Source organism: Orycteropus afer, unplaced genomic scaffold (assembly GCF_000298275.1).
Source record: "Orycteropus afer afer isolate SDZICR_OR568_19922 unplaced genomic scaffold, OryAfe1.0 scaffold00157, whole genome shotgun sequence".
NCBI lineage: Eukaryota > Metazoa > Chordata > Mammalia > Tubulidentata > Orycteropodidae > Orycteropus > Orycteropus afer.
The window spans coordinates 1230677-1243275 of NW_006921744.1; positions in this window are offsets into that span (position 1 = coordinate 1230677).

Consider the following 12599-nt stretch of genomic DNA (forward strand, 5'->3'; position numbering starts at 1 on the left):
GCCAGCTGAAGGCAAACTGCTTCTGATGGTCTTTTGAAATTGATATTGAGAAAAAGGCATTGGCCAGATCAATAGCTGCATACTGAGTACCAGGAGATGTACTAATTTGCTCAAGCAATGAAACCACATCAGGAACAGCAGCTGCAATTGGAGTCACCACCTGATTAAGTTTATGATAATCTACTGTCATTCTCCAAGATCCATCTGTTTTTTGTACAGACCAAATAGGTGAATTAAATGGGGATGTGGTGGGAATCACCACCCCTGCATCCCTCAAGTCCTTGATGGTGGCAGTAATCTCTGCAACCCCTCCAGGGATGCGGTACTTCTTTTGGTTTACTATTTTTGTAGGTAGAGGCAGTTCTAATGGCTTCCACTTGGCTTTTCCTACTATAATAGCCCTTACTCCATATGTCAGAGAGCCATTGTGGGAATTCTGCCAATTGCTGACCCCACTCTCGGTACCAAATGTGTTAGATTGGGCTCTCTAGAGAAACAAAAACCAGCAAAGCTTATATATATAAAAAGAGAGAGAGAAATTTATCTTAGGAAAATGGCTCACAAATGTATAGAAGCTGGCAAGTCCAAAGCCCCTGGAGGAAACGTCAGGCTGGAGGCAGCCTTAGCTTCCGCAACCAAAGGGGGCTGAGAAACTCAAGGCTGGCAGGCAGTACACTGGCTGCTGACTCCAACGAAAGATGAATCCAAGATCTCCAGGCCGAACAGTGAACTGCTCACTCACGGACAGTTGTAGGCAGCACACCAGAGTCCTGATCCACAGAAGAATGTCTCTCTTCCCAGGATGTCCCTGGGTATCCTGGAAGCAGGCCACACCCCTAGGGAAACTCCCCTGGGGCAGATTGGCCACTCAGAACACAGTCATCTGATCCCATCATGGGAACAACCACACAGAATTGGGGTCTAACCAAGTTGACACACAGCTCCAACTATCACAACACCCAACAGATTGAAAGCAGAGACTCTAACGGATTCTCATACACCAATGTTCATTACAGCATTATTCACAATAGCCAAGAGGTTGCAATAACCCAAGTGTCCATCACAGATGATTGAAGAAACACAATGTGGTATGTGCGTACAGTCATAAGGAGAAATGAAGTCCTGACACATGCTGTGACATGGAAGAACCTTGAAAACATTTGCTGAGAAAAATAAATCAGACATAAAAGGACAAAGATTGCATCATGTCAGTTATATGGAATATTTAGAGTAGGCAAATGCATAGAGACCACAGTTTATTAGTTGTTAACAGGCTGAAGGAAGTAGGGAGTTATTGCTTAACGGGTACAAGTTTCTGTTTTGGAGGGCAATGAAAAACTTTCAGAAACAAATAGTAGTGATGTTTGCACAATATGGTGAATGTAATTAATGTCAAATTTCTTATTATATATATTTTACCACAATAACATTTAAAAAATATGTTGAATCCAAGCCTCGGATGATGATGCCATTGATCTAGTCTCTACTGTTTCCTAAACCTTCACATGCACTGGGGATCTTGCTGACATCCATATTCTGATCTAGTAGGTTTGGGGTGGAGCTGGAAATTCTGCATTTTTAACAAGCTCCCAGGTATTGTTAATGCCAGTCTGTGGATCACATTTTAGCAGCAAGGACCTACAACAGTGGTTCTCAAAGTGTAGTCACCAGGGCATCAGAATGAGCATCACTTGGGAACTAGATAGAAATGAAAATTTTGGGGCCTTAACCCAGACCTAAGAAATCAGGAACTCTGTGGATGGAGCCCAGCAATCTGGGGCCTACCAAGGCCTGCCAGTGATGCCGAAGCCTGAGAACCAGCATGCTAGAGAAGCAGATTGAGGAATGCAAAACCTGAGGGAAGGGACCTAATATTTACTTTAAGGACAAAGTGATTAATTATTATGGAATCAAAACAGGAGAAAAGTTTACCTCTATTTGTGTTACAGTTATCAAATGGGTATAACTATTATAATATATAACATTTTCATGATTTGGTACAACTTTGAAATCTGCGCTAAAAACCAAAACTAAACCCACTGCCATTGAGTGGATTCTGACTCATGGTAACTCTATAGGATGGAGTGGAACTGCTCAGAGGGTTTTTAAGAATGTAATCTTTATGGAAACAGAGTTGCCACATCTTGCTCCCAAGGAGCAGCAGCTGGGTTCAAACTGCCAACCTTTTGGTTAGCAGCCAAATGATTAACCACTGTGCCATCAGGGCTTGAAACTGGCACACATTCACTTATTTTCTTTTCTTTTTAGCACCCTATTATCACAAGTAGTAGAAATCCTTAGAACATTTTCAAGACTTGTTCAGTTCCTTCAAAGGTGAAAGAAAGGAGATCTAAAACTGTAGCCCTTTCCACTGTGGGTGCACAGGCCAGGTGGAGCACAGATGGTGCAGATGAATGAAATAAGATGGAACAAGGAGTCAAGGATGGAGAAAGGAGAACTACTCTGAGGACAGGCCTTGTTGGGGATCTCAGTGACAGAAGGTTCTGAACCTGGTAACGGTTATTTCTCTAGCATCACCACTCTACCCTATCAGTGCCTTATACTTAAAAAAGAAAAACCATTTGCCATCTGTGATAGTTAAGATTGTGTGTCAGCTTGGCTGGGCCATGAGTTTGAGTGGCTTTGCAGCTGGATGTAGTTATTTCCCATGATGAGACTGGATGTTGTGTAATCACCCGCATGGTAGAATTTGCTGTGGGCAATCAGTTGAGGGCGAGTTGCCTTCAGGGTGTGGCCTGCTTCTGGTACATATAGAAAGGGCCCTGCATTTCAGTCTTCATCTCCAGTTCTTAGACTCAAACCAATGGCCTGCTGTATTGCCTGCTGATCTTGGGATTGTGCCATTTTACCTGCCAATCTTGGCTTCATCAGCCTCAGCAGCCAGGAGCTACATGAGTTAGGAGAAGCCTCCAGCTCCAGTGGGCCTGGAACCAGAGCAGAAGCACAAGGTTGAGGAGTCTTCCCCCAGCCCCTGGAGCCAGAACTCTGAATTCACACTTCTAGCCTCCTACACAGTAATAATAAATTCTTGTTTGCTAAGGCAATCCACCTGTGGTTATAGCAGCACTAGATGACTAAGTCAATTTTGACTCGTGGTGACCCCATGTGTGTTAGAGCAGCACTGTGCTCCATAGGGTTTATAATGACTGATTTTTCAGAAGTAGATTGCCAGGACTTTCTTCCAATGTACTTCTGGGTAGACATGAATCTCTAATCTTTCAGTTAGCAGCTGAGTTAACTATTTACACTACCTTGGGACTGTGCCATATGTGTGGATTAGGGTAAATAATAGTCCCAACTGGTCTCTTCTCGTCCTCCACCCCCCAGTCTGTTTGCACACTTTAGCTCCTGGTTCCATCAATGCCCTCACCTCCCTCCTTTTCTCCTCCTCAGTGTCCCTTCCTCTATTCCATTCTGCTCATGCTCCCCATGTGTGCCATTTCACTATCCTACATTTTGGATTCAGAATGAATGCCCCAACCATCTGCTTATTCAGCCTCCATGTCTACCCAGTCATTGGGGTGAAGAACACTATCTTCTCACTTGCAGCCAGTTGAGTTCAACACACATTGCCTACCAGGGCAAGGGATGCAAAGCTGACTGTGGTGGTTAAGTTTGTGTGTCAACTTGGCTTAGCCTGGTTGAGTGGCTGGGCAGCTGGATGTAGTATTCCCCATGATGAGGCTGGCAATCAACTGCATGGTGGAATCTACTGTGAGCAGCTGAGTAGCTGCTCTAGGGATGTGGTCTGCTTCCAGTATGTAAGGAGAAGTCTTGGGGAAAGGTCTCTAGCTTACGGCACGCTTGGACCCTGCATGTAGCTGTGTTGTTCAGCAGCCTGCCATGCTCTACCAGTCTTGGGACTTTTAATGGACTTGAATTAATGGCCTGCTGTGTGGTTTGGTAACATTGGGACTGCGCCCTATTACTTGTCAACCTTGGGCTTGTCATCTTAAGCAGCCATCAGCTGAGTGAAGAAAAGCCTCTAGCTTCAGTGGGCCAGGAGCAGGAGGCAGAGCTGAAGCCCAAGGCTGAGGAGCTTTCACCCAGCCCCTAGAGACTCGCACTTTGAACTCAGACTTAAAGCCTCCAAATTGTAAGAACAAACTCCTATTTGTTAAAGCTATCCAATTTGTGGTATTTTCTTGTCACAGCTAGGTAACCAGAACACTGACTAAAACACAGTCTCCTTCCTTAGGGGACATGTTATAAACCAGTGGGAAATTGACACCTGCAATGTTGAGTGATGGGAAAGAGATTCACACAGAGGGTCTCCTGGTCTGCCTGACACTTTTGAGCCCCTAACATACAGGTGTCCACTTTAGGAGTCCCTGGATAGTGCAGTTAACCCACTTGGCTCCTAACCAGAACACTGGTGGTTCAAATCTGATAGTTCAAATCCACCTAGATGCATCTTGGAAGAAAGACCTGGTCACCTCCTTTTGAAAAAGCCATTGAAAACCCCACGGAGCTTAGTTCTATGCCAATACATATGGAGTTGCCATGAGTCTGAACTGATTTACAGCAATTGTTTGTGGTTTGTTTTTAATTTGAGCAGCATGTGTTGTTCTCTTAAGGCAGTGGATATAGTCTGCCTCTCTTACCTTCTCCGCAGCTCCCACAGGGATGGAGACCTGATGAGTGCCTGTCCACAAGGTGTTCCCGGGGGGCATATGCTTGTTCAATGAGGCCAAATGTTCCTGTGCTCCCTGGAGAAGAAATGCTGACTTTGAAGGCCGCTCAGAGCTGAGCAGGGTCCATGCAATATTTAGAGTTTGGAGGCTTTAGAAAGTTGACTCACAACTAAAATTATATCACATTGTAGTGCCTAAGGCATTTTTGACTGCTAACCAGAAAGCTGGCAGTTCAAACCCACCAGCCACTCCTCAGAAGGAAGACTGGGCAATCTATTTCCATAGATACTGCCTCGGAAACCTAAGGAGGGGTCATTATGAGTCAGATCCAACTCGATGGAGTGACTGACTGACTGTAATGACGTGTTCAAAGACACGTGTAGTACCACCCCTACATACAAAACACAATACAAAACAACCCACTGCCATTAAATCGATCCCAACCTATAGCAACCCTTTAAGGCAGAGAACTGACCCATAGCATTTCTAAGGCTGTAATATTCACAGTGGCAGACTGCCACATTTTTCTCCCAAGGAGAAGCTGGTGGGTTTGAACCACTGGCTTTTCAGTTTGCAGAGAAGTGCTTATCAACCATGCCATTTCCATATACTGGCAAATGTTATTATGAAACAAGTAAAGTGGTCTGGAGAGGATGGATCAAACCTTCAAACACCATGGACACCCTGCTCTTGTGTCTCCTAACAGCCTTGTGCAGGAAACTCAGAGGTGCTGTGCCATGTTTAGCTTAGAAGTGGAAATGCTTCATGTAGAAAAGAGGAGGAACATCTGTGCTGAGTTAATACTAACCTGATATTCTGCAGTTTCCTCTGATGTAAGTGCTTTTATAAAGCTGTGAATGGACACTTTAAAACAACAACAAAAAAAATGCTATTAAAAAGTTGATTAATTTTGACACTACGAATCAGACTAATTTTTCTAGTGTATTTTGTTGTACACATCTGGCACTTAGCAATTGCTTGGTAAATATTTGCCAAGTGAATGAATGAAATGTAAACCCTCTCCCAGGCTTGGCACCTCACCTAGCAAAAAACATTTGGCCTGGGAAAGGGGAGCATGGGGCTAAAGAGATTCATGCTGGATTTCAGTGCCCCTTTCTGTGTTGGTGGAGGGAGAGTCCCAGTATACATGAGACCTTTAGGAGACCCCTTCCTGGAGGAAGACTGTTATGGCTTAAAGTGTATCCCCACAATATGTGTTGGAGTTTGGACCATCCAGGGACTCCTAAAGTGGACACCTGTATATTAAGACCTAAAAACTGTCAGCCAGATCAGAATTCATACCTGTGGATGTAATCCTGTGGAAATAGTTTTCTTTCTTATCATTAGATCACACCCAGTAAAATGAGTTCTAAATCTGATCATTTCTGAGTTACAAAAAGAGCAGGTTAGACACAGAGGCGCAGCAGAAGGCAGACACCATATGAAGATTGCTAAGAAACAAAAGAACACCTGGGGCAACCGACAAGGAAAGACTCAACCCAGCCAAGACCTTAATTTGGACTTTCAGCCAGCAGAACTGTGAGAAAATAAATTTCTGTTCTTTAAAGACAAATATTTGTGCTACTTGTGTTATAGCAGCCCTAGGAAATGAAGACAGAGGTCCCGGGCTATGAAATCCAGAAATCTTTGACCCGAGATCCCACTCTGAATCTTCCCAGGACCCCCTCTTTTATAGCCAGTTGTCAGTGCAGGAAAAGGCCCCTCTGCTGGGATAGGTACATCTGAGGACAATTTTTCAAACTTTTTCTGACCACAACCCAAAATAAGTATGTATTTTATTTTGTGAACCCAAAAGATACAAAAAAAATGTATAATTGGACCATGAGCTTCACAACACAATAGTTACCTAAGGGTAACTCTCTATTCCAACTGGGTCTACTCCACCCCTTTAAAGAAAAATGTGAGACACTGATTTCACAAGCCACCAATGGGCATTTTGAAAACAATTGCATGGTGGCCCTGCAGAAGGATGGGCTTCAGACTCTCCATCTCAGGGACACTCAGCCCAACGAAGAGTGATCCCTTCACCCCAACCCCTGAGAACACACATAGATCACAGGCAAGTGTAACATACATCCCTTTTCTAGAATCTTAACCAATATATCTGCTTCTATATCTAAAATATTATACTGTTATCTAGAAGGTCATTTGTCGCGGCCGGCGTGACAATTCTAGAACAGGGGGTAAGAGAATGAGTTAAAAATGAGAGAAAAGTTAAAGGATGGGAATGGGAGGGACACTCAGAGCCATTGCAAAGCAGTGCCAATTTTATTATGATTATTCTCAAACTTATATACAAGTTTAACATGGGAAAAGAGCACAAATCATATGTCATACAATCAATCACAAGTTAATCAATATTGGGAAAAGTACATGCATACACAATTGGCATATTAAAATTTAAACTAACATTCTTGTTCCCATAAATCAAGTCACCACAACTCAGGTCACCTTAACCTCTTAAATTCTATACTCATTCTTCTATGTAACTAAGTTCCCTAGCAACTAGTTTAGATTGGCTTCCGCATATTCTGGGTTCAATGAAAGGTTATGCCTCTCTTGCACCTGCTGTTTCTCTGAACAACACAAGGGAGAAAATGGCTGATGGTGTTCTAAGAGCAGGGCTCAACCTTCAGGGACATTTAAGAGCATCAACCCATAAGACTTAGGGCCCATCAGTCCTTATGGGGACACTTAAAAGTATCAACCTATTTCTGGGAGCCGTCGCTCAGTTGGTCACTCACCATGTCCCAACAGTCCTTTAAGACTTAGGGCTCTCCACAGTCATTAATCATGACTTTCCACAAGGAGGAGGCCACTTCTGACTATTCTGGGTCCATGGAATATTTAGAATTTGGAGTCTTTAGAAAGTTGACTAACAACTAAAAATTGCATCACATCTATGTTTAAGTAAAGCCATTTAAAATTTCCACTTTTGAAACACAAGACCTGTAGAACTCCCAGGAACAGAGCAGAAAGGCTGTGTGTGGCACCAGCCCCAACACATCCTTAGTGCTACCAAGCAGAGAAGTGGCAGTGACATAAGATTGGCACCTCCACCATGAGAATCTGTACATCAGTGTTCTTAAAGAGTGTTCCCCAGTCTGTGAGGTAGAGGATGATTCTGAGACAAAGTAAGTCAAGGAAATGCTGGGTGATATAACACTTGTTCACTACAGAACTTTTCAGAGCCTCTGACACATTCTCGTTTGTTGTGACTCTCTGGGAGAAGGATACAGTATGCAGTGTTTTCCTACCATATTTGACCACACAATCCTTTTTCAACCAATCTCTGAAAATCTGCTTAACAGTTTAGGGAAGACTGCCCAGGAGCAGAAGCCGAAAGAAACAACTTGTCTCCAGAGCCAACAGAGACAGAAAGCCTTTCCCTAGAGCCAGCACTCTGAATTTGGACTTCCAGCCTCCTAAACTGTGAGAAAATAAATGTGTTTGTTAAAGCCATCTACTTGTGATATTTCTGTTACAGCAGCCCTAGAGAACTAAGATAGAATTTGGTACCAGAAGAGTGGGGTGCTGCTCTAATGGATACCTAAAATGTGGAAGCAGTTTTGGAATTGGGTAGTGGCCGCAAGAGTTTTAAGATGCCTAAGAGTAAAAGCCTAAATTTCCTTGAAGAGTCTGTTTGTAGAATTATAGATGTCAAAGGCAATTCTGGTTTGTACTCAGAAGAAAGTGAGGAGAGCTATAGAGAAAATCTCTATCATGTTAGAGAATACATATGGTGCCAGCAACAGAATGTTGCTGGAAATGTGAAGCATAAATTTTGGTGATGCTTTAAAAGAAAATGATGAACATGTAAAGAAAGGGCAATGGAGGAAGGTGATGCTTTTTATGCAGTGCCAGAGAATGTGTCTGAATCCTGTTCAAATGTTTGGTGGAAGGGAGAACTTGTAAGTGATGAACTTGCGTATCTGGCTGATGAGATTTCTAAGTAAGATCTTAAGGGGGTCACATGGTTTCTCCTTGCCACTTATAGTAAAATGCAAGAGGAAAGACATGGACTTAAAAATGAACTGTGCAAAATGAAAACAAAACTCAGATTTGGAAAATTCTGTTGTACAAACTAAGGACACGTCTTAGAATGTTCAAGGACATGGCTACACACAATGTTTTGTTAAAGAGATTTGAGAGATTAACAAAGTGAGCAAAGCAGAAATGAGGGAGGAGAGAAAGCAAGCTACGTGAAGGTCTCCTAGGAGCACAAGCTCCAAGAGACAAGTACCTTCCTCCAGAGCCAATGGATGCATCTAACTAACTACCACAGCAAAAAAACTATCAGCTTAGACTGAAGGGGACAGAGAAAGAAGGAAAGAGTGCTGTCTGCCTCTTGGTATTCTGAAGGCAGGAAACAAGCCAAAGGGCTACATCTCTTGTCCTCCGAGAAAGGAAAAGGACCATTTCTGAAGCAGCTCAGAGATCAGAATTGCTGGAAGGAGTAAGGGAAGCAAGGCTTTCTCAGTATCAAAGGGTGGGGCCATAGCTTCCTAGGTTTCAAAGACACAGATCTTCAACAACTTGGGTCCAGAGTGTGGGGCTGCCGTTCATCAGTGCCAGGGGCATGGGGCTGCTGCCCAAAGCTGAGGGGGTGGGGCTGCCATGCCCAAGGGTAGAACTGGGTCTGCTGGGGCTGAGAGGATGGAGTTGCCACTCAGATGGACTAATAGAATGGGGCTTCTCAAAGCCAAGGGAATAGAGTTGCTGTCCCAGTGGGCCTGGACATCCAGAATCCAGAGGGCGTGGCTAACACCTATAGCCTGGAGAGCTGGACCATTGCCCAGATGGTCTCAGGGGATTATTTCTAAGATTTCAGAGCTAATATAAATTGTTTCATTGGGTTTTAGACTTGCTTGATGCCAATTATCCCTTCTTTCCCTCAAAATTCCCTCATTTATAGTAGAACTGTCTACCTTGTGCCTGTTCCATCATTGCACTTTGGAAGCAAGTAACTTGTATTCTACATTTCACAGGTTCATAAATTTCGTGATGGAATATGGACTTGGAGCTGATTTAAGACTTTTGGGATGATGGGGTGAATGTGTTTTGCATGTGTCAAGGACATGACTTTCTGGGGGCTGTGTTAGACTGGGTTCTCTAGAGAAACAAAAACCAGCAAAGCATATATATATATATATATATATATATATATATATATATATATAAAGAGAGAGAGAAATTTATCTTAGGAAAATGGCTCACAAACGTATAGAAGCCAGCAAGTCCAAAGTCCTTGGAGGAAACATTGGGCTGGAGGCAGACTTAGCTTCCGCAACCGCAGGGGGCCGAGAAGCTCAAGGCTGGCAGGCAGTACACTCGCTGTTGACTCCAACGAAAGATGAACCCAAGATCTCCAGGCAAATGGTGGGCTGCTCACTCACGGAAGGTTGTAGGCAGCACAACAGAATCCCGATCCACAGAAGAATGTCTCTCTTCCCAGGATGTCCCTGGATATCCTGGAAGCAGGCCACACCCCCAGGGAAACTCCCCTTGGGCAGATTGGCCACTCAGAACACAGTCATCTGATCCCATCATGGGAACAACTACACATAACTGGGGTCCAGCCAAGTTGACACACAGCTCCAACCATCACAGGGGCCAAAGGGTGGACTGAATTATGTCCCCCCAAAATGTGTGTTGAAATCCTAACCTCTATGCTTGTGGTTATAATCTCATTTGGGAATAGGTTTGCTTTTGTTGTATTAATGAAGCAGGATTAGTGTAGGTTGTATATTGGATTAATGTCTTTCTTTGTAATTGTGCTTTGGGTGTAAATTTACAGAGCAAATTTGTTTTACATTCAACAGTTTGTGTACATTTGATTTCACAGCCCGATTACCATCCCTGACCATGACAAACTTTCTTCCCCTCCCATCCCTGTGACTACCCCCTCCCTGTGCCATTTTTAACTATGCAATCCTCTCTGTCCAGCTTTCCCTGTATGTGAATGCTGCCCTCTGGTGCCTCATGACTGATTGCTCTATGGGGTATATCTCCCTACAGTAGATGGGTGCTTCGCCCTGGGGTAGGTCTTCTGCATGGAGGTCTTTCTCCTGTTGGGCTGAGAGCCAATTCATGGGAGTGAGTCCAATTCTAGGCCTGAAGGGTAACCCAGAGCCATAGTCTTAGAGGTTCCACTAGACTATCTGACCAGTAATTCTGGTCATTTTTGTTTTTGGATTTTGTTCCACATTTTCCCTCCCACTCTATCCAGGATCTCCAGTTTTGATCCTTTTCCGAGTGGTTGGCCTTGGTAACTGGGCACCATATAGCTCATATAGTATCTGGATCATGAAGGCAGAGGTCCTCACAGTCCATCTTATCCTTGGATTAATTGTGTCCAGATGTCTTTGATTTTCTTCACTCTTCTTCGATTCAGATGAGAAGACCCATAGTTGCAGCTTAGATGGCTGCTCAAAAGCTTTTAAGACCTCAGTTCCTACTTACCAAAGTAGGTTGTGGAACAAGATTTCTATGTACTCTGTTGTGCCAATTGAGCATGATGTTTGGGTCAATTTCTTTTGAGATAGATTAAGGAAGTTAACAAAGCAAAGATGAAGGAGGAGAGATGCCAAGCCACTTGAAGGTCACCCAGAGCAGAAGCTCCAGGAGACAAGAACCTTCCTCCAAAGCCAACAGAGAGAGAAAGCCTTCCCCTAGAGTTGACACTCTGAATTCAGACTTCTAGCTCCCTCAACTGTGGGGAAATGAATTTGTTTGTTAAAGCCACCCACTTGTGGTATTTCTGTTATAGCAGCACTAGGTAACTAAGACGTTGTCTAAAGTGACTGATAACTGTCTCTTCCACTAGCTGGGAGAAACAAAATGGCAGACCAGAGACTTTTTCACCCCTACACAGGGTGAAGACAGGGTCAGGGGATTTGGATGCTTACAATGGACTTGGGAAAATCATCTGTGTTTGGCTAATAACATGAAAAAGCAATAGAACTCTGTCAGCATGTGAAGCAGACCTTTGTTTATGTATTCATCATTTGTAGTTTAACTATTCCAAAGAGACCATAATGGTCTGTGACAGGAAGTAATTTAGCAACTTGTGGAGTTCTGGACTGTACGTTATGAAGCAAAGAGAATAATTGAGTCAGTGAGTGAACATAGCTGATTCTTCAACTTCCAAATCTCATTGTGACTTTACTTCTATTTGTCCCTGTAAAGGTAGTGACTCTGATGCAGTTACATTTTTAGACTTTTATGCTTTACTAGGAGTCCTGGGTAGCAACCACTAGCCAAAAGGTTGGTAAACAAAAATGACCAGAATTACTGGTCAGATCAAAATTGGTGGGACCTCCAAGACTATGGCCCCGGGTTACCCTTCAGGCCTAGAAATGGCCTCACTTCTTGGATTGACTCTCAGCCCAAGAGTAAAAAGACCTACATGCAGAACACCGACCCCAGGGTGATGTAACCACCTACCCTAGAGAGATGAGCCCCTTAGATCAATCAACCATGAGACATCAGAGAAGTAGCATTCACATAAAGAGATACCTGGACAGACAGGAATGCATAGATAAGAAGGGCACAGGGAGGGGGTAGGCACAAGGAGGAATGGGAAGGAGAGTTTTTTATGGTTGAGGATTGTAATCGGGCTGTGAATTCAAATGTGCAGGAACTGTTGAATGTAAAACAAATCTGCTTTGTAAACAAAAGCAAACTCAGTGCAAATTTACAAAGCAGATTTGAACACTGGAGTCTACCCAGAATTCTTTTCCTTCTAAATGTTGTTGTTGTTGTTATGTGCCGTCGAGTCAAACCTGACTCATAGCGACCCCTCCTTGGGTTTCCGAGGCAGTATTACTACGGAAGTAGGATTGCCCAACCTTCCTTCCGAGGAGTGGCTGGTGGGTTTGAACCGCCAGCCCTCTGGTTAGCAGGCAAGTGTCTTATCCACTA